General features: G+C 38.0%; 1 long non-coding RNA gene and 1 pseudogene across 1 annotated transcript; both read right to left on the reverse strand.

Moving 5' to 3' along the window:
* Positions 1-9259: 9259 nt before the first annotated feature.
* Positions 9260-27213, reverse strand: LOC126586119 (uncharacterized). The gene is made up of 2 exons (XR_007610750.1): positions 26836-27213; positions 9260-10406 (listed from the first exon to the last, which is right to left on the reverse strand). It is a non-coding gene; the product is annotated as an uncharacterized LOC126586119 (long non-coding RNA).
* LOC126586115 (putative polyol transporter 1) lies at positions 10858-15586 on the reverse strand (annotated as a pseudogene).
* Positions 27214-27802: the final 589 nt, after the last annotated feature.

Below are 27802 nucleotides of genomic sequence, written 5' to 3' on the forward strand. Positions count from 1 at the left end.
AGCTTGTCATTCACCTTACATCAACCTTTCTCCATAGCTTGTCATTCACCAATCACTTTCCATAGCTTGTCATTTGATGCGTAAAATAAGTTAACACACAAAATTAAACCCTCTTTTTATCAAATGTAGTAAAGTATGTAAGTAGGGATCGTTCTAGGCCGGGGATTAGGAGGGATTGCTAAACACTTGAAAACTGACTTAAAAACATAAAAACAAAATTTAAAACACTAAACTAGACTCAAAGAATGCAAAACTATACTTTAAAATACTTAAACAAACATAAAACTCAAAACAGCAACCTAATGACTCAAAACTGCCTAAAAACCACTTTCTGGGCAGTTTTGAGAACCTAACAAGAACTTGGACGAAGTTGGATGAAAACTTGAATCAAAACACTTAGAAACACAAATCAAAACACTTTCTAACTAATCTAAGACTTCAAAATAAAGGGGGATTTGTTTTGGACGAAAATTGAAAACAAAACGGAAACTTTAAAACAAAACCGATTGTAAAACGTTTTTGGATGAAAAGGATGGATAAAAGGCTAGTTAGGAGGTTCTTCTCCACACATGACACACTTGCAAACAAAATGATTTTCAGTTGTTCTTTCAATAAATTATGAAACTCAACACCCCAAGTTAATTAGATACGCTTAAATTATCCTTCAAGTTCTCCTTAAGTTAATGAATTGGATGGAAAAGCGCATACAACAATTCAAAGCATTCCTCAAAGGTTCCTTACGTGATGAGCACAATAAAGATACAATCAAGAATCATGAAGCACAATGAGAACTATAAGTGTTGACGAGGCATTCGTTACTATGATGAGCATGAAACTAGTGCCAAGAATTCATTCAACGCGATCGTTTTCAAGCGACCTTCACTACTTGTGATTATAAGATTGTAACTATTAGGTGAAACTCCCTCATAATCTAGCATCATATTCATGCATGAAAACTAAGCGTGCACTCTCAATCAACATACACAAATAAGTTATCAATCAAGTAGATGAACGAATTGAATCCGCAACTTATGAAATAACAACTGAATGTAATCAAATCATATTGCAAGCATGTACATGGTTTCGAATCACCCCCCAACTAAGGGGGTTTAGTTCCTCATTCTTGCAATACAAAGATACATAAAATTAGACATTAAAATCAAAGGAAAGAAAACACCTAAAATGCTCCAACTTGGAAAGCAAGTGCATCAATGGATCTCCCTTCCTCCTTGTTGCGGCATGAAGCTTGTGGATAGATTTTTGGGTGGATTTATGGTGTAGAATGGATGGGGAATGATATGGAGGGGTTTAGGGTGAGTGTGGAAGAGTGTTCGATGGTTGGAAGGTGGTGGAGAACTAGGCAAAGAGGGTGGAAGAAGGTGGAGTGGCTGTTATGTTTTCTAGGCACTAGAATGGTGTTTTTGGGGTGTTTTGCTTCCTAGGGTGTGTATGGACGAATTTCTGTGATAAAATGATGAATATGGGGGATTGTCCTTTGGCCAAGGGGTGTAAACATGTATTTATAGGCCCCAAAAACCTTAGAAAATCAGGTTAGGTTAAGGATGAAATGCATGGCAATTTGTGTGTGTGGTGTCCAATGGTCCAAGGGTGAAAATGAAGTAATGATGCAAAGTGTGAAGGGTAAAATGGAGTGGTGTTGTAGCTAGGGAGCATGAATGATTGTGTACATTGCATAGAGATGGAAAGGGAGGTGAAATTTGTCAACAAATGGGTCAAAGGTGCAACAACATGTGTTGCACATGGCATTGCATTCCAAATGTGAATGATGGAGCATCAATTGGTGCATGTAATGGATGTAAATGTTGTCTAAAATCTAATGAGTGAAGGGAACAAGAGGTATCAAGCAATTGAGTGTAATAATTAAATGAATTGAAGCATGAAATCAAAAATTATGTAGGGGACAAGAGTGATCAAGCATGGCATGGGAATCCAAAGAGAATTCTATGTGGTTTGCATGGCAAGGAATGCAAGTTGGGGTGACAGATTTTTGGGCTGTTTTCTTCATCTTTAGGACCATAATTCTTCATATTCTTGGCCTCTTTAGTTCTCAAATTCGTCCATCCACTTGGCCCATGCATTTGCTATCCATTACAAGCCCGAAACATGCTCCAAAGGCCTCCAAAATGCATCTTCTTGCATACTTTGTCCATAAAATCTGAAAACACACGAAAATGACTTTAAACATTAAAATAACTAAGGAAACACGACATAAATGCACAAGAACAAGCCAACTAAGTCGCATAAATGTGCTCCTATCAAATTCCCCACACTTAGCTTTTGCTAGTCCTCGAGCAAAACAAAGAGATAAAACGAAACAAAGTAAATAAAACACAACCTAAACCTTCCAACATTTGCCTCAGGGATTTCCAATGCACATGACATGTTAAAAATCATTATCCCCACAGATTTGAGTCATCTTCACACTTAAGCACGTACTTAATCATAGTCACTACTTACTTGTTCACAATTAATCGATTAAAATAATGTTTTTGATGTAGTAACATGCCTTAGAGAAATCACTCAATTCCTTACAAGATATGCACTCAATTTTCACTCAGATTTTCTAACTACACACCCTATACTAGTTATATGTGAGAAGATTGATGTAGATATGAAAACGAACGCTCACATATATGTATCACAAAGAAAGCAATTTCTGGAGTTAATAAGCATGTTTAGATATGATCTCATGAATGGAATGCTACTACTTAGATGCGAGAACCAGTGACACCATATGCTCATATCAATTTCAAACTCCACATATTGAAACGCATGACACTCAAGATGAAGTTAAGGGTTGTAACGGGGCTTGGGGTGATGGCTAACAAATGAAGGATAAGGATAACAATCGTTCTTAAAGCAATAGCAAGTAAAGTAATGAAATTGAAACTTAGAATTCACTTAGATTGCAGAAATCAGCTTTTAGACACGAAGGGAAAATTCAAGCAATATTTAGGGCCGAATTCTATGTTTTGGACCCTTTCTTCAACAAGCAGCACTTTAAAACTCTTTTTCGCATATTTTTCAACTCTTTTTTTTTTTTTTTTTTTTTTTTCAACTCTTCTTTTCTTTTCAACAAGCATAATAACTCACACTTCCCCCACACTTGTTTTCTGCCATACATTAATCAAAAGAAATTCAATTTGAATCATGCTTTACTATGCTTCAAGAACAAGGGTATGGATGGTCCTAAACTAGGCTAGGTAAGGATAATGTGGTTTAACAAAGAATGTAGGCTATCAAGGCTCAATGGGGTTAACTTAAACATATAACGATATGGGATACATGGCAATTTGGCTTTGGTGGTGGTAACTACACAATTTCATCTTGAATATGTTTTATGCAAATCAATAGCATGCTTTGAATGAAATAGGCATGAGTTCTAGCATTTGGAACTAAATGATGAAACGCCTTCTAAGTAATAACCAACCAAAGAATAATGAGATCATGCAATGACTTTAGAAAACAAGAATGCACAGATTTTAACTCTCCAAATAAACGTTTAAGCTCAAGTCTCACAAGGTTGTAGCGTTAGTTTGAGTTCTTTCCTTCAAGCATGTTACAAAAACTAATTTTTTTTTCTTTTATGATTACATGTGATTTCATAAGTTATAACCACAACCACGCATAAATAAAGAGTAAATCAAACTTTCATCCATGTTTATAACTCTCTTTAACAGTCATGCAATTACAAACCGAATCCTCATCATTGTGTTGGAAGGTACCCTAAGACACAAATAAGCGCACAAAAACAACTCTTTTTTGGATTTTCAAAAACTATTTTTCAAATTTTTATGAATTTTCGGATTTTTATGTCAAAACACACTGAAACACTCCAAAACAACTTAAAAAATACTTAAAACAACAAGGAACAACACTAGAAGTAATGGGTGATAAATTTCTACGAATTTCATGCAAAACAATGGTTACCCCCCCACACTTAAATCAAACATTGTCCTCAATGTTTCAAGCATATACTCACACCAAAAACAAGCAAATAATAAACAACAAATAAACATGACAAATATGGCAAAGTAAAAACCAGACAGAGTAGAGTTTAAGAACGCAAATCTGGTTTTGGAGATAGTTGATCTTGTTGACTTTCCACAGCTTTGATCTTGAACTGGATTGGAATTGTACGGCGAAGCTTTTCTCTTTGGCGATGTTGCAATTCCTTATTTGTTTTCCAAGCAGATGTGGCAGCTTCTCTAGTTCTTCATCTCAGACTCCTTACGCTAGGATGATTGTGCAAGCTGCATTCTTCTCTGCTTGTTTCTTCTGCACGACGGGCAGGCACGAGGGAGAGGTGTTGGTCTGTTTCTTTCTTCAATCTTTCCAAGTGCCCACCTCTTGCTTTCTTTCTCCTTGTCCTTAGTTGAGGATGAATCAGCACGTTGTCTCCACATGCTTCGAGGTATCATCTTCACTTCCCTTATATGTGAGAGACGAAGCAGAAACACAAGATGATGAGTACTCGAGAGCAGGTGCTGGCTGGAGAAAGGACAGGGAGAAAGCATGATATGAGATACTCGTGCACTCAACCTTTATGATATGAAATACTTGTGCTCTGGATGGGTTGTTTGCAGGGGTATCCCAGGGGATGAAAAATACAGAGTGACTCGAGAGGGTTTGTTGGAAAGCCATTTCAGAGAGGATGAAGGGTTAAGTGAGGCTGAAAGTTGGGTGAGACTGCTTCACTTTGAAGTTCAACATTTATAGAATTTTCTTAATGGCTGGGAAGGCATTGTTCCATTACTCGTGTCGGCAAGCCTGGGATAATTTAACAGTAGTTTCCACGTGCATTCCGCTTCTCCAAAAAATTTCGACAGATTGCGCGTGATTTACGCAACGCAGATGTGCAAATTGACAGATGCTGACACGTCTCGATAAAGCAGAGGTCTCTTTAATATCCGGAATTTACGCTTCGAGTTCTGAGCTTCGTTGAGGGCAGAGATTGCATGTGACAAGTGCTGACGAGGCTGAGAGAGACAGATGGTTGGAATCGGTGCTTCGACAGACTGCCCGTGATTTTCGCAAAGCTGAGTTGCGTGTGATGGGTGATGACGAGGCTGAGACAGTTGACACTCTTCGGTATCTGGAATTGGTGGTTTGTGAGCAAGCCCAACTTTTGAGAAAGATGGCGCCTCTTCGATCTCCGAATGGCTTCTTCGATTTCTGAGCTCACCTCTTCGATCTCTGAAATCCCATCGCGTGCTGATTTTTATAGAGGTATGCAGGACGTTCAAAGCACTCTTGAATTTCTGCCTGTAAAAACTCCCGTTTTGCACTTCTACGATCTTGACTTGTCCGATCTCCTCTTTCTTTAACACCTCTGAAAAATGTCTGGCCCTTCCGACCGTCGTTTTGACTTGAACCTTAGTGAAGGAGCAGCCCCTCCTTCTCCAGACAACATATGGCGCCCGTCCCTCATATCCCCTACTGGTCCTCTTACCGTTGGGGATTCGGTGATGAAAAATGACATGACCGCTGCGGTGGTGGCCCGAAACCTTGTCACCCCCAGAGATAACAGATTGCTCGTTAGACGGTCTGATGAATTAGCGGTTAAGGAGTCTCTGGCTCTTAGCGTGCAGTGTGCGGGTTCTGTGTCCAACATGGCCCAACGCCTATTTGCTCGAACCCGTCACGTTGAATCGTTGGTGGCTGAAATACAGAGTCTCAAAGAGGAGATTAGAGGACTCAAGCATGAAAATAAAAAATTGCACAAGCTTGCACACAGTTATGCCACAAACATGAAAAGGAAAATTGAACAGCTGTAGGAAACTGATGGTCAGATTTTACTTGATCACCGGAGGTTTGTGGGTTTGTTCCAACAGCATCTGCCTTCGTCTTCTGGGGCGGCACCGCGTAGTGAAGCTCCAACTGATCAACCTTCGATACCTTCTCCTTCCGTGGCCCCACCGACTGCTGAGACTCCGCCGACTACTGCAACTCCGCCGACTACTACGACCTTTCCCAAGCAGCCTTTGTGAAGGCTCCCTCTTGTATTATGCTATGTTTCTTTATTTCCCAGTTTGCAGTTCATTTCCACGAAGTTTAATGTTAAAATCCTTTGCATATTTGTTAATGTTTCAAAATAGAAAGTAACAACCAAAAATAATTAAACAAGTAATAAAATTGACAATAAAGCAGAATAAATGGGTTGCCTCCCTTAAAGCGCTTGCTTTAACGTCTTCCAGCCGGACGATGAACACAATTACTCCCCACTGGAGCCCACGGCATGCAAGGGAATGTCCTCCACAACATGCTTAACAAAGTTCTCATAGATTACATCCTTGAACGGAAATGGATAGTGATGTTTGTTGATGGGTGCGTTGTGTTGCCTAAGGTTCATGTTCATACGTCCACCATCGGGGATTTGCTTGGGTACCTGCACCAAATAAGGGAACCACCTATCAACTTTAATGGAAATTGGATTTGGATTAGGTGGCTTACCTATGTGTTGTGATGAAGTGGCAGCAATGTGAACATTCTTCCCCATGGTGCGTTCGGCCAATTTGAGCATTTTGAGAGCAGTGGTCGTATGGTCCTTGTGCGCCACTCCAATTCCCTCGTCTTGCATGGTTCTTGATGCATCCTTTGTGCCTGGTGCTGAACGGTCCAGTCCTATCTTTTCAATTTTATCAATGGCACAACAAGAATGAACAACATTAGGAGTCTCAATGGATTCAGAAATTTTGAAACTAATCATGTTACCACCAAATGCCATAGTGACTAATCCTTTAGCCACATCAATCTTCGTTTGAGCCGTTTTCATGAATGGCCTTCCAATGAGGATGGGCAATGAAGGGGCATGGTCCGATTCATCCATTTCGAGGACATAGAAATCTGCCGGGAAGATTAAATGATCAACCTGCACTAAAATGTCTTCCAAAACTCCCTTTGGATAAACGTTAGATCTATCGGCCAATTGTATGATTACACCATCATTTTTCAATGCTCCTAAGTTCATAGATGCATAAATGGAATATGGCATAACATTTATAGAAGCACCTAAATCAAGCATGGCAGATTTGAAACGGGTATTACCAATGACACACGGAATTGTAAAACTCCCCGGATCTTTGCATTTGGGGGGTAGTTTATGTTGCAAGATGGCGGAGACATTCTCACTTACATGTACCACCTCTTTCTCCCGGACACGTTTCTTTGTTGTACAAAGCTTCTTTAAACACTTGGCATACTTCGGGATTTGCTTTATGGCATCAAGGAGGGGAATGTTGACATGCACCTTTCTAAATGTCTCTAGAACATCTTTTTCCTCCTCTTCGTTCTTTGATTGCAAAAATCTGCTAGGAAAGGGGACATTGGGCAGATTAGTGTTCGAAATCACAACATTTGGAACATTCTTACCTGAGGTGGACGGATGGGATGTCTTAGATGGTTGCGGCATGGGTGATGGTACCCTTGCCGTGGGGTAGGTGTTCTCATCTTCTTCGAGTTGTATCTTCTCATCTTCCTTGTTTCTCACCTCTTTTCCACTTCGTAATGTGATAGCCTTTGCAGATTCGAAGCCACCCTTTGGATTGACCACCGTAGTGCTTGGTAACTTACCATTTTCACGGAATTGCCCCAAAAATTCGGCCATTTGGCCCATTTGCTTCTTCAGCTCATTAACCTCATTTGCTTGGTTCTGCATTCCCTGCGCCATGGTGGTTAGTAACTGATATGTTTTATCATCATTCATAGACGTACCTGGGTTAAATTGGGCAAATTGTTGTGGTGACTGTGACGGTTGATATGGCCAGTGATAGAACTCCTCCGATGGTGGTAGATATTCTTCTTGTTGTGAGCCCTGCACCATAGAGTTTAATTCATTAAGAATTTGATTGTAATCTATTGATGAGTCTGAGTTTGATTGGGCATATTGTATATGAGGTTGTGGTGGCTGCATAGGTCCTGAATAGAACTCCTCATATGGCTGCCAATATCCTTCATGTTGAACTTGTTGAGCTTCCCACCACATAGAGTTTGAATGATCACTCCAATCTCTTTGTGGGTATTGATTGGCTTGATATCCTTGCCTATAAGACGCACCAAATGTAGGGACACTTTGCATTGTGGTCCTTTCGGCATACTGTGACAATTGAGAAGTAAGATTTGCCAATTGAGTTTGAATGCTAGCAAAATCCATGTCTTACTTCTCCAGTACCTAAAATCAAAGAAAGAAAACTAAATCAAATATCAAAAGTAAAACAAAAGACATGAAAAAGAAACAACGAGGGATTAGCAAAGTTGCTAATCCCCGGCAACAGCGCCAAAATTTGATGCGTAAAATAAGTTAACACACAAAATTAAACCCTCTTTTTATCAAATGTAGTAAAGTATGTAAGTAGGGATCGTTCTAGGCCGGGGATTAGGAGGGATTGCTAAACACTTGAAAACTGACTTAAAAACATAAAAACAAAATTTAAAACACTAAACTAGACTCAAAGAATGCAAAACTATACTTTAAAATACTTAAACAAACATAAAACTCAAAACAGCAACCTAATGACTCAAAACTGCCTAAAAACCACTTTCTGGGCAGTTTTGAGAACCTAACAAGAACTTGGACGAAGTTGGATGAAAACTTGAATCAAAACACTTAGAAACACAAATCAAAACACTTTCTAACTAATCTAAGACTTCAAAATAAAGGGGGATTTGTTTTGGACGAAAATTGAAAACAAAACAGAAACTTTAAAACAAAACCGATTGTAAAACGTTTTTGGATGAAAAGGATGGATAAAAGGCTAGTTAGGAGGTTCTTCTCCACACATGACACACTTGCAAACAAAATTATTTTCAGTTGTTCTTTCAATAAATTATGAAACTCAACACCCCAAGTTAATTAGATACGCTTAAATTAACCTTCAAGTTCTCCTTAAGTTAATGAATTGGATGGAAAAGCGCATACAACAATTCAAAGCATTCCTCAAAGGTTCCTTACGTGATGAGCACAATAAAGATACAATCAAGAATCATGAAGCACAATGAGAACTATAAGTGTTGACGAGGCATTCGTTACTATGATGAGCATGAAACTAGTGCCAAGAATTCATTCAACGCGATCGTTTTCAAGCGACCTTCACTACTTGTGATTATAAGATTGTAACTATTAGGTGAAACTCCCTCATAATCTAGCATCATATTCATGCATGAAAACTAAGCGTGCACTCTCAATCAACATACACAAATAAGTTATCAATCAAGTAGATGAACGAATTGAATCCGCAACTTATGAAATAACAACTGAATGTAATCAAATCATATTGCAAGCATGTACATGGTTTCGAATCACCCCCCAACTAAGGGGGTTTAGTTCCTCATTCTTGCAATACAAAGATACATAAAATTAGACATTAAAATCAAAGGAAAGAAAACACCTAAAATGCTCCAACTTGGAAAGCAAGTGCATCAATGGATCTCCCTTCCTCCTTGTTGCGTCATGAAGCTTGTGGACAGATTTTTGGGTGGATTTATGGTGTAGAATGGATGGGGAATGATATGGAGGGGTTTAGGGTGAGTGTGGAAGAGTGTTTGATGGTTGGAAGGTGGTGGAGAACTAGGCAAAGAGGGTGGAAGAAGGTGGAGTGGCTGTTATGTTTTCTAGGCACTAGAATGGTGTTTTTGGGGTGTTTTGCTTCCTAGGGTGTGTATGGACGAATTTCTGTGATAAAATGATGAATATGGGGGATTGTCCTTTGGCCAAGGGGTGTAAACATGTATTTATAGGCCCCAAAAACCTTAGAAAATCAGGTTAGGTTAAGGATGAAATGCATGGCAATTTGTGTGTGTGGTGTGCAATGGTCCAAGGGTGAAAATGAAGTAATGATGCAAATTGTGAAGGGTAAAATGGAGTGGTGTTGTAGCTAGGGAGCATGAATGATTGTGTACATTGCATAGAGATGGAAAGGGAGGTGAAATGTGTCAACAAATGGGTCAAAGGTGCAACAACATGTGTTGCACATGGCATTGGATTCCAAATGTGAATGATGGAGCATCAATTGGTGCATGTAATGGATGTAAATGTTGTCTAAAATCTAATGAGTGAAGGGAACAAGAGGTATCAAGCAATTGAGTGTAATAATTAAATGAATTGAAGCATGAAATCAGAAATTATGTAGGGGACAAGAGTGATCAAGCATGGTATGGGAATCCAAAGGGAATTCTATGTGGTTTGCATGGCAAGGAATGCAAGTTGGGGTGACAGATTTTTGGGCTGTTTTCTTCATCTTTTGGACCATAATTCTTCATATTCTTGGCCTCTTTAGTTCTCAAATTCGTCCATCCACTTGGCCCATGCATTTGCTATCCATTCCAAGCCCGAAACATGCTCCAAAGGCCTCCAAAATGCATCTTCTTGCATACTTTGTCCATAAAATCTGAAAACACACGAAAATGACTTTAAACATTAAAATAACTAAGGAAACACGACATAAATGCACAAGAACAAGCCAACTAAGTCGCATAAATGTGCTCCTATCATCATTCACCTTACATAAACCTTTCTTAGTTGCTTGTAAAAGCTTCTTTACTTGTAATTTGGTTTTTGTTTTTCCACTTATTAGGGTAGATTTTAGGGGTTGTGTTTGTGTAGTTATCCTACAATCTATTGTAGCTTTCTTTTGGCTCTTTATAAGAGTTGCCTTCACTCTCTTGTAATCTTCATAATGAAATATACAATAAATATTGAAACCAAAACTCAACAATGTCTCACTAAAGATGAAAACCAAAAGTTTTCAAAATTTTCAACTTCACTACGTACCAAACAAGTTTTTGGGTTTTAATGAAAATTATTCTTATAGATGTAAGTACAGTTGTGTATAACTGAAATATATGAGATAAAGGAATTGATCATCATCATAAAGTGCATTAAACATTGATTAAGCATTGCCCTTCTATTCCTAACGGATTTGAGCCTTGTTGTCGTCACCAAAACCATGATCAGCTTGCTTAGTCTTGTTAAGCATGGCATTGGCTTCTCTCCACTTGTGGTATTTACCAAACAAGACTTCCATATCTTCAAGGGATCGACCCTGCGTTTCTGGATACAATGTATAAAAGAAGACCCAACTAAGCGCAGCAATTCCCGCGTAAAGAAAGAAGGCCCCACCAATCGTGATGGCCTTATATAATGAAATAAAAGTCATCGAGATGACCCCGCTCGTCATCCTGTTTACGGCCACCCCCATACTGCACCCTTGCGCGCGCAACTGCAATGGAAAGATCTCAGAGCTGTAAACCCACGTGATAGGTCCCAACCCGATGGAGAAAAAAATGACGATGAAAAGTACCATGGCGATGCACAACCCGACAGCCCACGGGACCTTGCTGTGGGATTAATCAACGATCGTAAGACCCACACCGAGCAGCATAAAAGAAACTACCATTCCACCCATGCTGCTCAAAAGCAAAATACGACGTCCGAACCGATCAACTTGAAATGTTGCCACCAAGATTGCAATGGTCTTGACAAATCCAACAGCCACGGTTGCAAGTAGCTTGTCATTGTAAGAAGTGATTCCCGCCTTCTCAAAGATCCTGGGGCTGTACAAAACCACAAAGTCTGTGCCCGACAATTATTGAAAGAAATGGATACCAAGGGCTACTATTAAAATGTGGCGAACGGCCGGTGTGGGGCAGAGGAGCAATTCCTTCCATATACCTTCACCTTGGCTGCGTTTAGAAACCTGAACGACCTCATCCTTTGACTCTTTGAGGATTCCTGCAGCTTATTTAATCTTGGTGTGAAATTTACTTGACACACAAATTAAACCCTCTTTTTGACAATTGTAGTATAGATGTAAGTAGGGTATCGTTCTAGGTCGGGGATTAGGAGGGATTGCTAATCTATTCTAAATTAATTTAAAAATATTAAACAAGACTCAAGGACACAAAACTAGGCTAAAAACTCTAATAACTCGAAACACACTTAGAATGACTCAAAATAATGAAAGCAATCAAATTAGACGCTAAGAACTGCAATGGACGGAAATTGAATTAAAAGACTAACAACAATGAAAACTAACTAAATAATATAATTTAATAATGGGGGGTTTGGTTTTGACGAAAAGTAAATTAAACTTAAATAAATTACAGAATTGACAAAAACATGAAATTAAGGTGAAAGGATAGGTGACGGACTAGCTAGAGGGTTCTTCTCCACACATGACACATATGCAACCTAAATTGATTTTCAGTTGTTCTTTCAATAAATTGTGAATGACAATGTTCCAAGTTAATTAGGTCCGCTTAAATTAACTCTTAGATTTCCCTAAATTCATTGGATTGAATGGAATACGCATTACAACCAAATTATTCCTCATCAAAGTCCCTAACTATGGAATACGCATGATAGAGACATTCAACAAAGATCATTAAGTTCAACGGAAATCATAAACATTGACTAGGCATTCATAACTATGGAATACGCATGTTAATCCCGCCTAGAATTCACTTAACACGATTGTGGATAACAACCTTCACTACTTGTGAATATAAGTTCATAACGATTAGGTGAAATTCACTTATATTCTAGCATCAAGTTTAGGCATGCAAATTAAGTGTCGACCCTCAACCCACATACATAAACAAGTTATCAATCAAGTAGTTAAGCAAATTAAATCACAACTCAAAAATCACAACTGAAGATAATCAATTCATATTACAAATATATTCATGGTTTCGAATTAACCTCTAGCCAAAATAAATTTAGTTACACATTATTTTCAAATTAAACCAGAAATTAAACATGAGTTTGAGAAAATATACGACCTTTTGTTTTTCTTCTGCTGCACGTTCTGCCCTCAGTCCCCGCGTCTCACTCTGTCCATCCTCCCCATGCGCCCGTCTCCCATGTGGACTCCTGCTTCCTCACGCTGCCTTCTGTTTCCTGTCTCCCCTGGCTTGCGTCTGTCTCTCCGTCCTCCCTCCACGTATATCTTCTCTCTGCTGCAAAGGCAGCTCCTCCCTTTAAATTTCTGCTTCTCTCTCTCTCTCCGTTTCTGCTGCCGCAAGGCAGCAGTCCCCCTTATTATTTTTTTCCTCTGGTCTCACCTACTCTCCCTCTGACGCTTGTTCTGTTTCCGTCCTTCTGTTTTTCTCATCCCCTCTCACTTGCTGCAAGAGGCAGCGTTATTTTTTCTACAGCTGCCACGGGGCAGCTCTCCTTAGGCGCTGCGAGAGGCACTCCCTTTCTTTTCATTCTCTCCCCCTTGTCATGTATCATAAACGTCCCAGACATTTGAATTATTTTAAATTGACCCTACAAGAAATTTCAATATATGTTAGAATAACAGAAGTCTCCAATAAGCACATGCAGAATGATCATTTTTTATACTCTTTAAATGCTGCTTTCTTTTCTCCTTTCAACCCCCACAACAACTCTTGTCCGTTGCTTTTAACAAAAAGCAAGTTCCCACCATTCCACTACTAATCCCATTTCACTAACCCTTTTCCATATTAAATATCCGGTTCATTTGATTTGTGGCCTTGCCACATCATGCTGCTTATATATTTATTATTATTATTTTTTATTTGCTTAGTCGAAAGGATGAATGATATGTTAGTTTTGACGAATTTATTACATAAAATTTCACTTGTGCCATTTTTATTTTCTTTGCATAACAAATCCTATAAACAAAAAAATAACGTAAATAGCTCAAAAATATAAGGAACTAACTAAGAAAAGACGAGTGAATTTGAAGTAAAAATATATATAAATATGATCCGATCAAATCTCGTCTAGTCTGAGCTGCGATTCCTCTTCAGAAGATGATGTTTTATTTAGTACTCGCTTGGCGTCTCCGAGTCTCCCTTGCATGACGAGCCAGCGTGGTGACTCGGGCATGGCTAAAACGCCGAGGGCTAGAAAAACTGATGGAATTGCGCCGATACCGAGCATGATCCTCCAGTTCAAGTCGATTGGGAGCTCGGCTAAGGCAAAGTTGGATACGTACCCCAGTAATATACCAACGTTAACAAACACCTACATATTTTCAAAATGATCAATTCTATCAATATAACCTCCACGTGCATGCATTTGAGAGGTTTACAAAACAATAAATAGGGTGGTGCTATCTACACATCCATTAGTATTTTTCACACGCCTCTTATTAATTTTCGTCTTTTGATATTCTTTAGTTCATTTGATCTTGCAGTTGGAAATTCAGAGGGTGTATGGAAAGTAAAACATGGTATGGATAGCGCCACCAGTAGATATTTCAGGAAAATCCTAGGGTGACCACATTTTTATATGACATTTGTGCACTATCTAATGTGGCAAGTGATGTGTACATGTCACATTAATTAATGTATTTATCTCATTGAATGTTGGTTGTATTCGTCACTTGTCACATGAGATGATACACTAATGTGCTATGAATATCTAGTCTCCCTAGCATTATTTTTGGGTGCTGCTAATCACACTCTCTATTACCATCTCACACATTCTCTCAATTTTTGGCTACCAGATCGAATGAATTGAAGAAGGCTAGTGGACAAAAATTAACAAGAGTCTGTGGAAGGTAAAAAAGGATGTGTAAATAGCACTCCCCTACTTTTTAAGAGGAAATTGTTAGAATATCACATTTTTTTACCATATTTTTATACCTTCGGACGTGGCAAGTAATTGTATAAATGCCACATCAATTAATGAATTTATCTTATTGAATGTTCATTGTATGCACCACGTGTCACATGAGATGATACAAAAATGAGATATAAATATATGGTCTCGTATGCATAACTTTTTTCATATACTTAGAAATGAGATGATACAGAAATGAGATATAGTAACAAAAATAGTTACTATATTATATGATAATATAACGTGGTACTGAAACAAACCTCAGGGAAAGATGTGAGGAAGCCACGAAACGAGGCCGGAGAGATCCCGGCGGTGTAGACAGGAGCTATCATAAGAGCATAGCCAACTCCAACTCCGGCAATGAATCTACCGAACATGAAGAAGGCGTAGTTCAGGGCAAAACCCATGAGGAGAGCTCCAATAAAGAAGATTGTTCCGACAAGTACTATGGTGTACCGGCGTCCAATCCAGTCAGAGGTTTTACCGACTAAGGCGGAGCTAATGAGAGAGTATATGTTCAGGGTACCGTTAAGAACTTCGACTTGAACGTCGCTAATATTGAGGTTTTCTTTGATGAAGAGAGACGCTCCACTCATTACACCAATATCTGTAAATAAATTTGGAATAAGCATACGTCGCAGGTGGAGAAGTTTCTTCCAAAACAAAAAGAGTAGCAACGGACAATGGCGGATTGCAATAGTAAGATAATATTTTTAATCGAATATGAACAGGAGTGAAGAATGAGTGTATCATTTTAGAACCACAACCACTAACAATATCCATCAGTTTTAAGGAACAATTACCATAACCCAGTAAGATAGACGTCATTGAAGCCAAAACGGCACAGGCAACAACGAACTTCTTTGTCTTGGGTTTCTTTGGGGGATCAAAGTCTGCAATACTATTCTGGGGTTGGCCGGAGACGACGTTATTTTCTGCTCTCTGGTTAGCCATCTCCATCTCTATAGAGCTAGCTAAATGTGAGAGAGAGAGAGAGACAAACAAATAACTTATCAGAGAGAAATGAAGAGAGAAATGAAGAGATCACTTAACAGAGAGAGAGAGAAAGAATTAGATATGAGGAATGAGCTATTAATCAAGTACCATTTATACAAATTATATCCATTTGTCCAAAATGTTGTTGTTCATGCAAACAAACATCGTCATCCAGTACTGTCATCAATCAATGAACCGATTTGAATTATCTTAATTCTAGAACACAATTTAGTTAATTAGTTCTTATATACCAAATCAACAAAATAAAAAAACTGAAATAAGGTTCCATATTTAGTGTCATTTCAGGCACGCAACTATATATGCGCAAATACTGTGTGATATTGTTCCATATATGTTACAAGCTCACCCGCCATCAGAAAATTGGGGTTGCCCTACGAAACCTTGCCCTTAGGAAATAACTAGTTCGCAAGTCGAATTTGGTCAACATTCACTTCTACATTTTACAGTTTTCACGACAAAGGACACTTGGTCGCAGAAAGTAATATTTTGTCACATAAGATCTTAGGCGAAGAAATGTTCGTCGAACAAAGGTGATGAAAAAAAAAATTGCGAGATAGAATAATGAAATTTGTCACGCAACAAATGACTTTGCGTTGAAAAAATGATTCGTCGCATTAAATGTAACATAACAAAGAGCTTAATTTGTTGTCATATTGTACTCATTTGGACGAAAAAGTCTGTTGTCATATTGTACTCATTTGGACGAAAAAGCCGCGTTAGTAAAGCATCGCGCGACGAAACGTTTCGCCTAGCAAACATTCATGAAACAAAATTGGAGTAATTTTAAAATTATTTAATTGTCACAAGTTTGTTGTATGCATATTACTGTTACATGACGAATATGGTTGTGGCATTTACTGTTACGCGACAAAAGGTTTCATTGCGTAAAGTTTAATATACATATTTTTTTATTTTGGGTTCTGAAAGCATTTTTTAAATTAAAACAACAATTTAATTTAATTTTATAATTAAATTGTAACAATAATTTATAAAAAAGTTGATTACATTTTTTTTATAATTAAATTGTAACAATAATTAATAAATTTGTTTTATTTATAATATAAAGAAAATGTACATATAATTTCAAAAGTTTTAAAAGTAAGGGAAACAGAAAATCTACAATAAGAAGGTTTGACAAGTCTACTGCCTCGATGGTGGTAAACTGCTAGAAAGGCTTAGCGGTCAACTGATTGAGGTGCTAGCTCTGCTCCTGGTATAGGGGCTAGGAGGTGGACGGGGCAACACTTAGTGGGACAAGCTGAGGGCTTGTACGATCAGCGACATCTAACTCTAGGTGTACATGAGTTCAGTCCTTTGGTTGCCCACTTCTTGCATCAATGTTGTGACTTTGCCCTTTAAATATGTCGACGAAGAGGTCCAGTGTCTCACTCCCGGGCATTCTCTATCTCCCGCCACAACTTCCTCGGTCTCCGATCAAGGGTCAGATCCAAGGTCTCTGTCAAGATCCGAAACCTTGCATCCTCGGGGGGATCCACGGCCTCAATTGTGGTGTCCAGGGGAAGCTAGGAGGTGGTCTCCTAAAGAACAGACTGGATCGTCTCTACCATAGCCGCTTGTGACAAAAAGAAAGGAAATATTAAAATAATTAATATTTAATTTAATTTTTAAAATAGTTGAAAGTGTAAGAGAGTAAAAAGAATTTAGCTATACTTACATGCAGTTGCTTGGTCAACTTATCCCCGGGTTGAACATAAATGTCCTTGAAGACGTCGATCTCGGGGAGTTTTGAATTGTCCTGCAACAGAAAAAGTTAAGAAAAATGTTAGTGTGCAAAAATATATGTCACATATAAAAATTGGAATATGAAAAGCTTTATTACCTGCCGTCGACCATCCATCATATATGAGAAGGGCCTCGATTTCGACTGGTCGAGTCTTCTAGGCGTTCCTCCAACTCCAGCAGGACACCCTCTAGGGGAACGACCCCCGAATCATTAAACAGCTCAAATTGTTTGTGGAGTTCACTCTTACACTGCTTGTAGCGGTCATTGAAGAGCCTCTTTAGGTGGGCGGCCATGGACTCATTAATGTTGTCAAAATTGTAGTATGTCTATAATTTAACAAATACAAACATAGTATTAAATATTACGTAATTTATTAGTATAAAACAAACATAATATATATATATAACATAAAATAGTTGGATACTTACCGACAAACAATCATGAACCTCTGCCTTCTGACTCTCCAGCATGACCCGCCAAGATTTCCACCATATAGGGCAAAAGGTTCAAACGACGTGCCCAACGTCGTGGACCAAAGTGCTATGCCACTAGTCTTATCCATTCGTGATACAATCGTTGGTCACTTGGGTGACCTTCGCTGTCTGCAACTAGTGGCTAGGACAATAGGTGTTTTTCTAAGCTAGGAAAAAAATTAACGTTGTACAACACAAAACAATTTTGGTCGTGACGTACACAATATTAATGATGTACACAATAGTTTATATACAAACAATTTAACACACCATAATTTAAAAATAAATTAAATAATTTAAAATTTAAAAACCAAAAATCATACCTCCAATTTCGTTTTTCACTAATCAATAATCGTATACAACAGCTCTATAGAAAACAATTTTAATGGCGTTAGTATGAATTCACAATGAAATTTTCCAATACAAAATGAAAACGCATACCGAATAGAGTATGATAGATCGATTTAGGGAGAGATGATGAAGATTGAGATGATGGGAGTATTAGGGGACGGATTTGATAATAATGGAAGCAGGAAGGCTGAATTTTTGCAATGGTAGAGGTGGTTGCTGCAAATTTCACAGTTTTTGCCTTTACAGATGAGCAATCTGATTATAAACACAAACTCTCTATGCGACAACCTCCGTTGCGCAAAACATATACTATCGAAAATTGGCGCTAAATCTACCTGCATTTTTTTGCCACTTTGCGCAACGAATATTTTTGTGCGATGACAGGTTCGCCGCCTAAATGTTGAAGCGACGGAGGAGATTGAATTTAAATATTTATTTGAAAATTTGAAGCTTATGTAAATAAAGAGTTTATTGTGTAAGTTAACCAAATAAATCAAATTAACCAATTAATCAATTAAACTGAAATTTTAATTCAAATACATATTAAAGAAATAATTAAAAACATCGTCCTCAAATACAAAAATATAAACATATGTTATTCAAATACATAAATGTAACCAATCTTTGGGTTTTTTTTATCTGCAGTATATGCGGAAACAAAACATAAATTTCAAAATTGTTTTTCCAAAAATATAAATATTACATCCACATAAACTTAATTATTACCTTTCCCAAATCCTTCTCCTTTACATTGCTTAGTTGTAAGAGCAGCGCAATCGATCGTCTCACCAAAATAAAAACAAGACCTTAGGATATTTTTTTTGGGGCCCCTGGGGGGCGGGGTTGGGGATAAAGAAAATGGGAGGAAATTTAGGGTTGTGGGAAAACCAATGTGAGAAAAAGTTAAAGTGAAACTGTGCTTTTAAATAACCTGTATGACCTTGCGCGACGAAAATTTGATTGCGCAACATTGTTACATCCCACATCGCCCAGGGGAATGGATCCTGTAAGCCTTATATGTATATTCCCATCTCTACCTAGCACGAGGCTTTTTGGGAGCTCACTGGCTTCAGGTTCCATCAGAACTTCAAAGTTAAGCAAGTTCATGTGAGAGTAATCTGATAGGAGCATATTTATGCGACTTAGTATGTTTGTTTTCGTGCATTTATGTTCTTAGTTCTTAGTTATGTTAGTAGTTTAAGCCATTTTTGTGTGTTTGTAGGGTCTATGCTCCAAAATGCATCTTCTTGCATCCTTGGCCCATAGACCCTACAAACACACAAAAATGGCTTAAACTACTAACATAACTAAGAACTAAGAACATAAATGCACGAAAACAAACATACTAAGTCGCATAAATATGCTCCTATCAAATTCCCCCACACTTAGCTTTTGCTAGTCCTCGAGCAAAACAAAGAAACAAAACATAAGAACAAAACAAAACCTGAACGGCGCCACAAAATTTGATGGTAATAATATAAGCACACAAATTAAACCCTCTTTTGACAATTGTAGCAAAGTATGTAAGTAGGGATCGTTCTAAACCGGGGATTAGGAGGGCTTGCTAAAACCTCTAAACTGACTCAAAAACAAAAAGAAACAAAGTTAAAAATGTAAACAAAAGATTTTAAAACAAGAAAGTAAAAGGGGGATTTGAGTTTGGTGAAGTTGAAAGTAAAAACGAATAAACTAAAAACTTAAATAGATTTTAAACAAATTTGGGTTGAATGGATAATGGAAGGCTAACTAAGGGGTTCTTCTCCACACATGTCTTGCTTGCATACAAAATGATTTCCAATTGCATTTCAATAACTTATTAATTCTCAACGCCCCAAATTAACCATGAAATGCATAAATTAATTCTCAGATTTCCCTAGGTTCATTGAATTGAATGGAATACGCATTACAACCAAATTATTCTTATCAAGGACCCTAACTATGGAATACGCATGATAGAGACACATATCAAAGATCATTAAGTTCAATGGAAATCATAAGCATTGACGAGGCATTCATAACTATGGAATACGCATGTTACTCTTGCCAAGGATTTACTTAACACAATCGTGACTAGCGACTTTTACTACTTATGAATATAAGTTCATAACGATTAGGTGAAATTCCCTTATACTCTAGCATCATATTTATGCATGCAAACTAAGTATGCATCCCTAATCAACATACATAAACATGTTATCAATCAAATAGATAAGTAAATTGAATTCATAACTTATGAAACGCAATTAAAAGTAATCAAATCATATTGCAAGCATTAACATGGTTTCGAATCCCCCCTAGCCAAGGGGGTTTAGTTCCTCATTATTACAAAACAAAGATAAACAAATTTAAACATTGAAAAACAAAGGGAAGAAAGCACCTAAACGTTCCAACGATCCATGTTGGATAGCAAGCGCGTCCAAGGACTTTTCTCCTTCTCCTTGCCGCAACAACAAGGTTGGAATGATGTTGAAGGGTTGGTTATTTGGAGGAATGGATGGGAAGGGGTTTAGATATGTAGGAGAGGCAAGGAAAGGCTTGGAGAATGGTTAATTTCTGGATGAATTGAATGAGGTTGCTGCATGGTATTTATAGGGAGAGGATGGACTTGTTTAAGCACAAATTTCTGGTGGAATGGGTAGGTAAACTCACGGCAGTGGTGGAGAATTGTTGTTGGGGTAGGTTTTGAGTCATCCACTCACATGTCATGGTGAGCTAAGCATTGCATCATCCACTCACATGTCATGGTGAGTTAAGCATTGCATCATCCACTCAAATTTCTGGTTGCTTTGAAGTAAAAGCCACGGCATTGAGGTTTTTGAGTGAAGTTTTGGCCAATCCTTCTAGAAACCTATCCCTTCTTGCACTTTGTATTTGTTTCACCACATTTTTAGCATGTTCCTAGCCTCATTTGACTTCAAATTCGTCCATCCTCATGTCTCCATGTTTGCACCATCCAATCTTGGCCCAAAAATGCACCACAATGCTCCAAAATGCATCTTCTTGCATCCTTGGCCCATAGACCCTACAAACACACAAAAATGGCTTAAACTACTAACATAACTAAGAACTAAGAACATAAATGCACGAAAACAAACATACTAAGTCGCATAAATATGCTCATATCATAATCCCATAATGAGTGACCCACTGGGAAGTTCTTGTGTGAGTTCCCAGAAACAAAACCATGAGGGCGTGGTCGATGCCCAAAGCAAACAATAACGTGCTACAGTGGAGTCAAGCCTGGGATGTGATGGGGGCTCGGGTCGGGATAGGACAAACATGATCCCAAAAACCATGCATGACGAAACCTTTGTAGCATAAAGTACACAATAAATACGACGAGTTTAATGTGCACTGACCATTTCAGAGCCCTTTACTTGATAAAATCTCTTGAGTAATGTTTATGCGAGAAATTCTTCGTCATGTGACTATTTGTTGCCAAAAAACTCCTTACCCGCATTTACTTGAAGGCCTTTTCATGATAAAGGTTTTTATTCGTTAAGAAAAGGTACCTTGCGTGGCACAATCCTTCGTCGGGTAAATTTGTCCACATTTGACTGACGGATTACTGTTTTCGTCACTCAAATGCATTTTAGGCAACGAAAGTTTTCCACATTTGACTGTTGTAGGGCAAGATTTTGGTGCTAACAACGAATTTGGCGCGCAAGTCATTGAGGCTTGCGAGATGAAACATTGATTCATTGACTAAGTTCAGTTTGCCCGACAGACAGTTTTATTGACTAACAGTTTCAGTTAGTTTTAACAAAGGAACACACTGATGTGTTAAAAAATGAGTAGAAACATGTTTGCTTGACGATTGAGTGAAGGTGCCCGTCGAGAATTTCTGTCGAGCAAACACTACTTCACCAATTAGGTGTGTGCATTCTTCTTTATTCCCATTCTCCTTTCCCTGCTCATTTCGATGGCTGCTGTTTTTCCCTGCATCTTTCTCTCTCTCTCTCTCTCTCATACATAAACACCTTACACTCTCCTCCATCTCTTCCTCTCTCAATTGATTGAAGATTGGGTTTCTCGGGCAACCCTCTCACTCCCTCTGTAAGCCTGGTTGCTTGCTCCCCGTCTCTTTTCACTTCCCAGGTAATTTTTCCTTTTCCTTTCTCAACTCAGTTAAGTTTAATCATATTTATTGTGGCCTCTGGGAAATGATCTGTATCAATCATCATATTTGCCTGGGGTTTCTCAAATAATAACTTTCCTTTGACTATGAGGTCCTGTATCCTGTCCCTGAATTGTACACAGTTCGTTATGTTGGAAATGTGCCCTAAAACCAATCATATGATGATACTTTACGGACATTTCACATGTTAAACTAATCTAGTTTAATATCAAGGGCATAGATTATTGTTTTAAGCCGTCTCATATAAATGTTATATGCTTAAACAATAAGTCCAAGGAATATGTAATTAGGAGAATATAATTTAAGCAAGTTAGATTAATGAGACCATTTTCTTTCGTATACATATCCTAAACGTTCCTGATCATAGGATTGCCAATTGGGCATTGACAGTCTGTTAAGATCAGTATGTGCTATGTCTTCTCTTAATGAGAGTGACTGGTCTCGAGTCATTGGTGTGACTGACACCAAGACAAGTACGTAGGTGCTCAATAAGGAATGAGTTCACTGAACACGATTGATGTGAAAAATAAGTTAACACACAAAATTAAACCCTCTTTTTATCAAATGTAGTAAAGTATGTAAGTAGGGATCGTTCTAGGTCGGGGATTAGGAGGGATTGCTAAACACTTGAAAACTGACTTAAAAACATAAAAACAAAATTTAAAACACTAAACTAGACTCAAAGAATGCAAAACTATACTTTAAAATACTTAAACAAACATAAAACTCAAAACAGCAACCTAATGACTCAAAACTGCCTAAAAACCACTTTCTAGGCAGTTTTGAGAACCTAACAAGAACGTGGACGAAGTTGGATGAAAACTTGAATCAAAACACTTAGAAACACAAATCAAAACACTTTCTAACTAATCTAAGACTTCAAAATAAAGGGGGATTTGTTTTGGACGAAAATTGAAAACAAAACAGAAACTTTAAAACAAAACAGATTGTAAAACGTTTTTGGATGAAAATGATGGATAAAAGGCTAGTTAGGAGGTTCTTCTCCACACATGACACACTTGCAAACAAAATGATTTTCAGTTTTTCTTTCAATAAATTATGAAACTCAACACCCCAAGTTAATTAGATACGCTTAAATTAACCTTCAAGTTCTCCTTAAGTTAATGAATTGGATGGAAAAGCGCATACAACAATTCAAAGCATTCCTCAAAGGTTCCTTACGTGATGAGCACAATAAAGATACAATCAAGAATCATGAAGCACAATGAGAACTATAAGTGTTGACGAGGCATTCGTTACTATGATGAGCATGAAACTAGTGCCAAGAATTCATTCAACGCGATCGTTTTCAAGCGACCTTCACTACTTGTGATTATAAGATTGTAACTATTAGGTGAAACTCCCTCATAATCTAGCATCATATTCATGCATGAAAACTAAGCGTGCACTCTCAATCAACATACACAAATAAGTTATCAATCAAGTAGATGAACGAATTGAATCCGCAACTTATGAAATAACAACTGAATGTAATCAAATCATATTGCAAGCATGTACATGGTTTCGAATCACCCCCCAACTAAGGGGGTTTAGTTCCTCATTCTTGCAATAGAAAGATACATAAAATTAGACATTAAAATCAAAGGAAAGAAAACACCTAAAATGCTCCAACTTGGAAAGCAAGTGCATCAATGGATCTCCCTTCCTCCTTGTTGCGGCATGAAGCTTGTGGACAGATTTTTGGGTGGATTTATGGTGTAGAATGGATGGGGAATGATATGGAGGGGTTTAGGGTGAGTGTGGAAGAGTGTTTGATGGTTGGAAGGTGGTGGAGAACTAGGCAAAGAGGGTGGAAGAAGGTGGAGTGGCTGTTATGTTTTCTAGGCACTAGAATGGTGTTTTTGGGGTGTTTTGCTTCCTAGGGTGTGTATGGACGAATTTCTGTGATAAAATGATGAATATGGGGGATTGTTCTTTGGCCAAGGGGTGTAAACATGTATTTATAGGCCCCAAAAACCTTAGAAAATCAGGTTAGGTTAAGGATGAAATGCATGGCAATTTGTGTGTGTGGTGTGCAATGGTCCAAGGGTGAAAATGAAGTAATGATGCAAAGTGTGAAGGGTAAAATGGAGTGGTGTTGTAGCTAGGGAGCATGAATGATTGTGTACATTGCATAGAGATGGAAAGGGAGGTGAAATGTGTCAACAAATGGGTCAAAGGTGCAACAACATGTGTTGCACATGGCATTGGATTCCAAATGTGAATGATGGAGCATCAATTGGTGCATGTAATGGATGTAAATGTTGTCTAAAATCTAATGAGTGAAGGGAACAAGAGGTATCAAGCAATTGAGTGTAATAATTAAATGAATTGAAGCATGAAATTAGAAATTATGTAGGGGACAAGAGTGATCAAGCATGGCATGGAATCCAAAGGGAATTCAATGTGGTTTGCATGGCAAGGAATGCAAGTTGGGGTGACAGATTTTTGGGCTGTTTTCTTCATCTTTTGGACCATAATTCTTCATATTCTTGGCCTCTTTAGTTCTCAAATTCGTCCATCCACTTGGCCCATGCATTTGCTATCCATTCCAAGCCCGAAACATGCTCCAAAGGCCTCCAAAATGCATCTTCTTGCCTACTTTGTCCATAAAATCTGAAAACACACGAAAATGACTTTAAACATTAAAATAACTAAGGAAACACGACATAAATGCACAAGAACAAGCCAACTAAGTCGCATAAATATGCTCCTATCAAATTCCCCCACACTTAGCTTTTGCTAGTCCTCGAGCAAAACAAAGAGATAAAACGAAACAAAGTAAATAAAACACAACCTAAACCTTCCAACATTTGCCTCAGGTATTTCCAATGCACATGACATGTTAAAAATCATTATCCCCACAGATTTGAGTCATCTTCACACTTAAGCACGTACTTAATCATAGTCACCACTTACTTGTTCACAATTAATCGATTAAAACAATGTTTTTGATGTAGTAACATGCCTTAGAGAATTTACTCAATTCCTTTCAAAGTATGCACTCAATTTTCTAACTACACACCCTATACTAGTTATATGTGAGAAGATTGATGTAGATATGAAAACGAACGCTCACATATATGTATCACAAAGAAAGCAATTTCTGGAGTTAATAAGCAAGTTTAGATATGATCTCATGAATGGAATGCTACTACTTAGATGCGAGAACCAGTGACACCATATGCTCATACCAAATTCAAACTCCACATATTGAAACACATGACACTCAAGATGAAGTTAAGGGTTGTAATGGGGCTTGGGGTGATGGCTAACAAATGAAGGATAAGGATAACAATCGTTCTTAAAGCAATAGCAAGTAAAGTAATAAAATTGAAACTTAGAATTCACTTAGATTGCAGAAATCAGCTTTTAGACACGAAGGGAAAATTCAAGCAATAATTAGGGCCGAATTCTATGTTTTGGACCCTTTCTTCAACAAGCAGCACTTTAAAACTCTTTTTCGCATAATTTTCAACTCTTTTTTTTTTTTTTTTTTTTTTTTCAACTCTTCTTTTCTTTTCAACAAGCATAATAACTCACACTTCCCCCACACTTGTTTTCTGCCATACATTAATCAAAAGAAATTCAATTTGAATCATGTTTTACTATGCTTCAAGAACAAGGGTATGGATGGTCCTAAACTAGGCTAGGTAAGGATAATGTGGTTTAACAAAGAATGTAGGCTATCAAGGCTCAATGGGGTTAACTTAAACATATAACGATATGGGATACATGGCAGTTTGGCTTTGGTGGTGGTAACTACATAACTTCATCTTGAATATGTTTTATGCAAATCAATAGCATGCTTTGAATGAAATAGGCATGAGTTCTAGCATTTGGAACTAAATGATGAAACGCCTTCTAAGTAATAACCAAGCAAAGAATAATGAGATCATGCAACGACTTTAGAAAACAAGAATGCACAGATTTTAACTCTCCAAATAAACATTTAAGCTCAAGTCTCACAAGGTTGTAGCGTTAGTTTGAGTTCTTTCCTTCAAGCATGTTACAAAAACTAATTTTTTTTTCTTTTATGATTACATGTGATTTCATAAGTTATAACCACAACCACGCATAAATAAAGAGTAAATCAAACTTTCATCCATGTTTATAACTCTCTTTAACAGTCATGCAATTACAAACCGAATCCTCATCATTGTGTTGGAAGGTACCCTAAGACACAAATAAGCGCACAAAAAGAACTCTTTTTTTTTTATTTTCAAAAACAATTTTTCAAATTTTTATGAATTTTCGGATTTTTATGTCAAAACACACTGAAACACTCCAAAACAGCTTAAAAAATACTTAAAACAACAAGGAACAACACTAGAAGTAATGGGTGATAAATTTCTACGAATTTCATGCAAAACAATGGTTACCCCCCCCCACACTTAAATCAAACATTGTCCTCAATGTTTCAAGCATATACTCACACCAAAAACAAGCAAATAATAAACGACAAATAAACATGACAAATATGGCAAAGTAAAAACCAGACAGAGTAGAGTTTAAGAACGCAAATCTGGTTTTGGAGATAGTTGATCTTGTTGACTTTCCACAGCTTTGATCTTGAACTGGATTGGAATTGTACGACGAAGCTTTTCTCTTTGGCGATGTTGCAATTCCTTATTTGTTCTCCAAGCAGATGTGGCAGCTTCTCTAGTTCTTCATCTCAGACTCCTTCCGCTGGGATGAATGTGCAAGCTGCATTCTTCTCTGCTTGTTTCTTCTGCACGATGGGCAGGCACGAGGTAAAGGTGTTGGTCTGTTTCTTTCTTCAATCTTTCCAAGTGCCCACCTCTTGCTTTCTTTCTCCTTGTCCTTAGTTGAGGATGAATCAGCACGTTGTCTCCACATGCTTCGAGGTATCATCTTCACTTCCCTTATACGTGAGAGACGAAGCGGAAACACAAGATGATGAGTACTCAAGAGTAGGTGCTGGCTGGAGAAAGGACAGGGAGAAAGCATGATATGAGATACTCGTGCTCTCAACCTTTATGATATGAAATACTTGTGCTCTGGATGGGTTGTTTGCAGGGGTATCCCAGGGGATGAGAAATACAGAGTGACTCGAGAGGGTTTGTTGGAAAGCCATTTTAAAGAGGATGAAGGGTTAAGTGAGGCTGAAAGTTGGGTGAGACTGCTTCACTTTGAAGTTCAACATTTATAGAATTTTCTTAATGGCTGGGAAGGCATTGTTCCATTACTCGTGTCGGCAAGCCTGGGATAATTTAACAGTAGTTTCCACGTGCATTCCGCTTCTCCAAAAAATTTCGACAGATTACGCGTGATTTACGCAACGCAGATGTGCAAATTGACAGATGCTGACACGTCTCGATAAAGCAGAGGTCTCTTTAATATCCGGAATTTACGCTTCGAGTTCTGAGCTTCGTTGAGGGCAAAGATTGCATGTGACAAGTGCTGACGAGGCTGAGAGAGACAGATGGTTGGAATCGGTGCTTCGA

The sequence above is a fragment of the Malus sylvestris genome, chromosome 10 (genome assembly GCF_916048215.2).
Source record: "Malus sylvestris chromosome 10, drMalSylv7.2, whole genome shotgun sequence".
Lineage (NCBI taxonomy): Eukaryota > Viridiplantae > Streptophyta > Magnoliopsida > Rosales > Rosaceae > Malus > Malus sylvestris.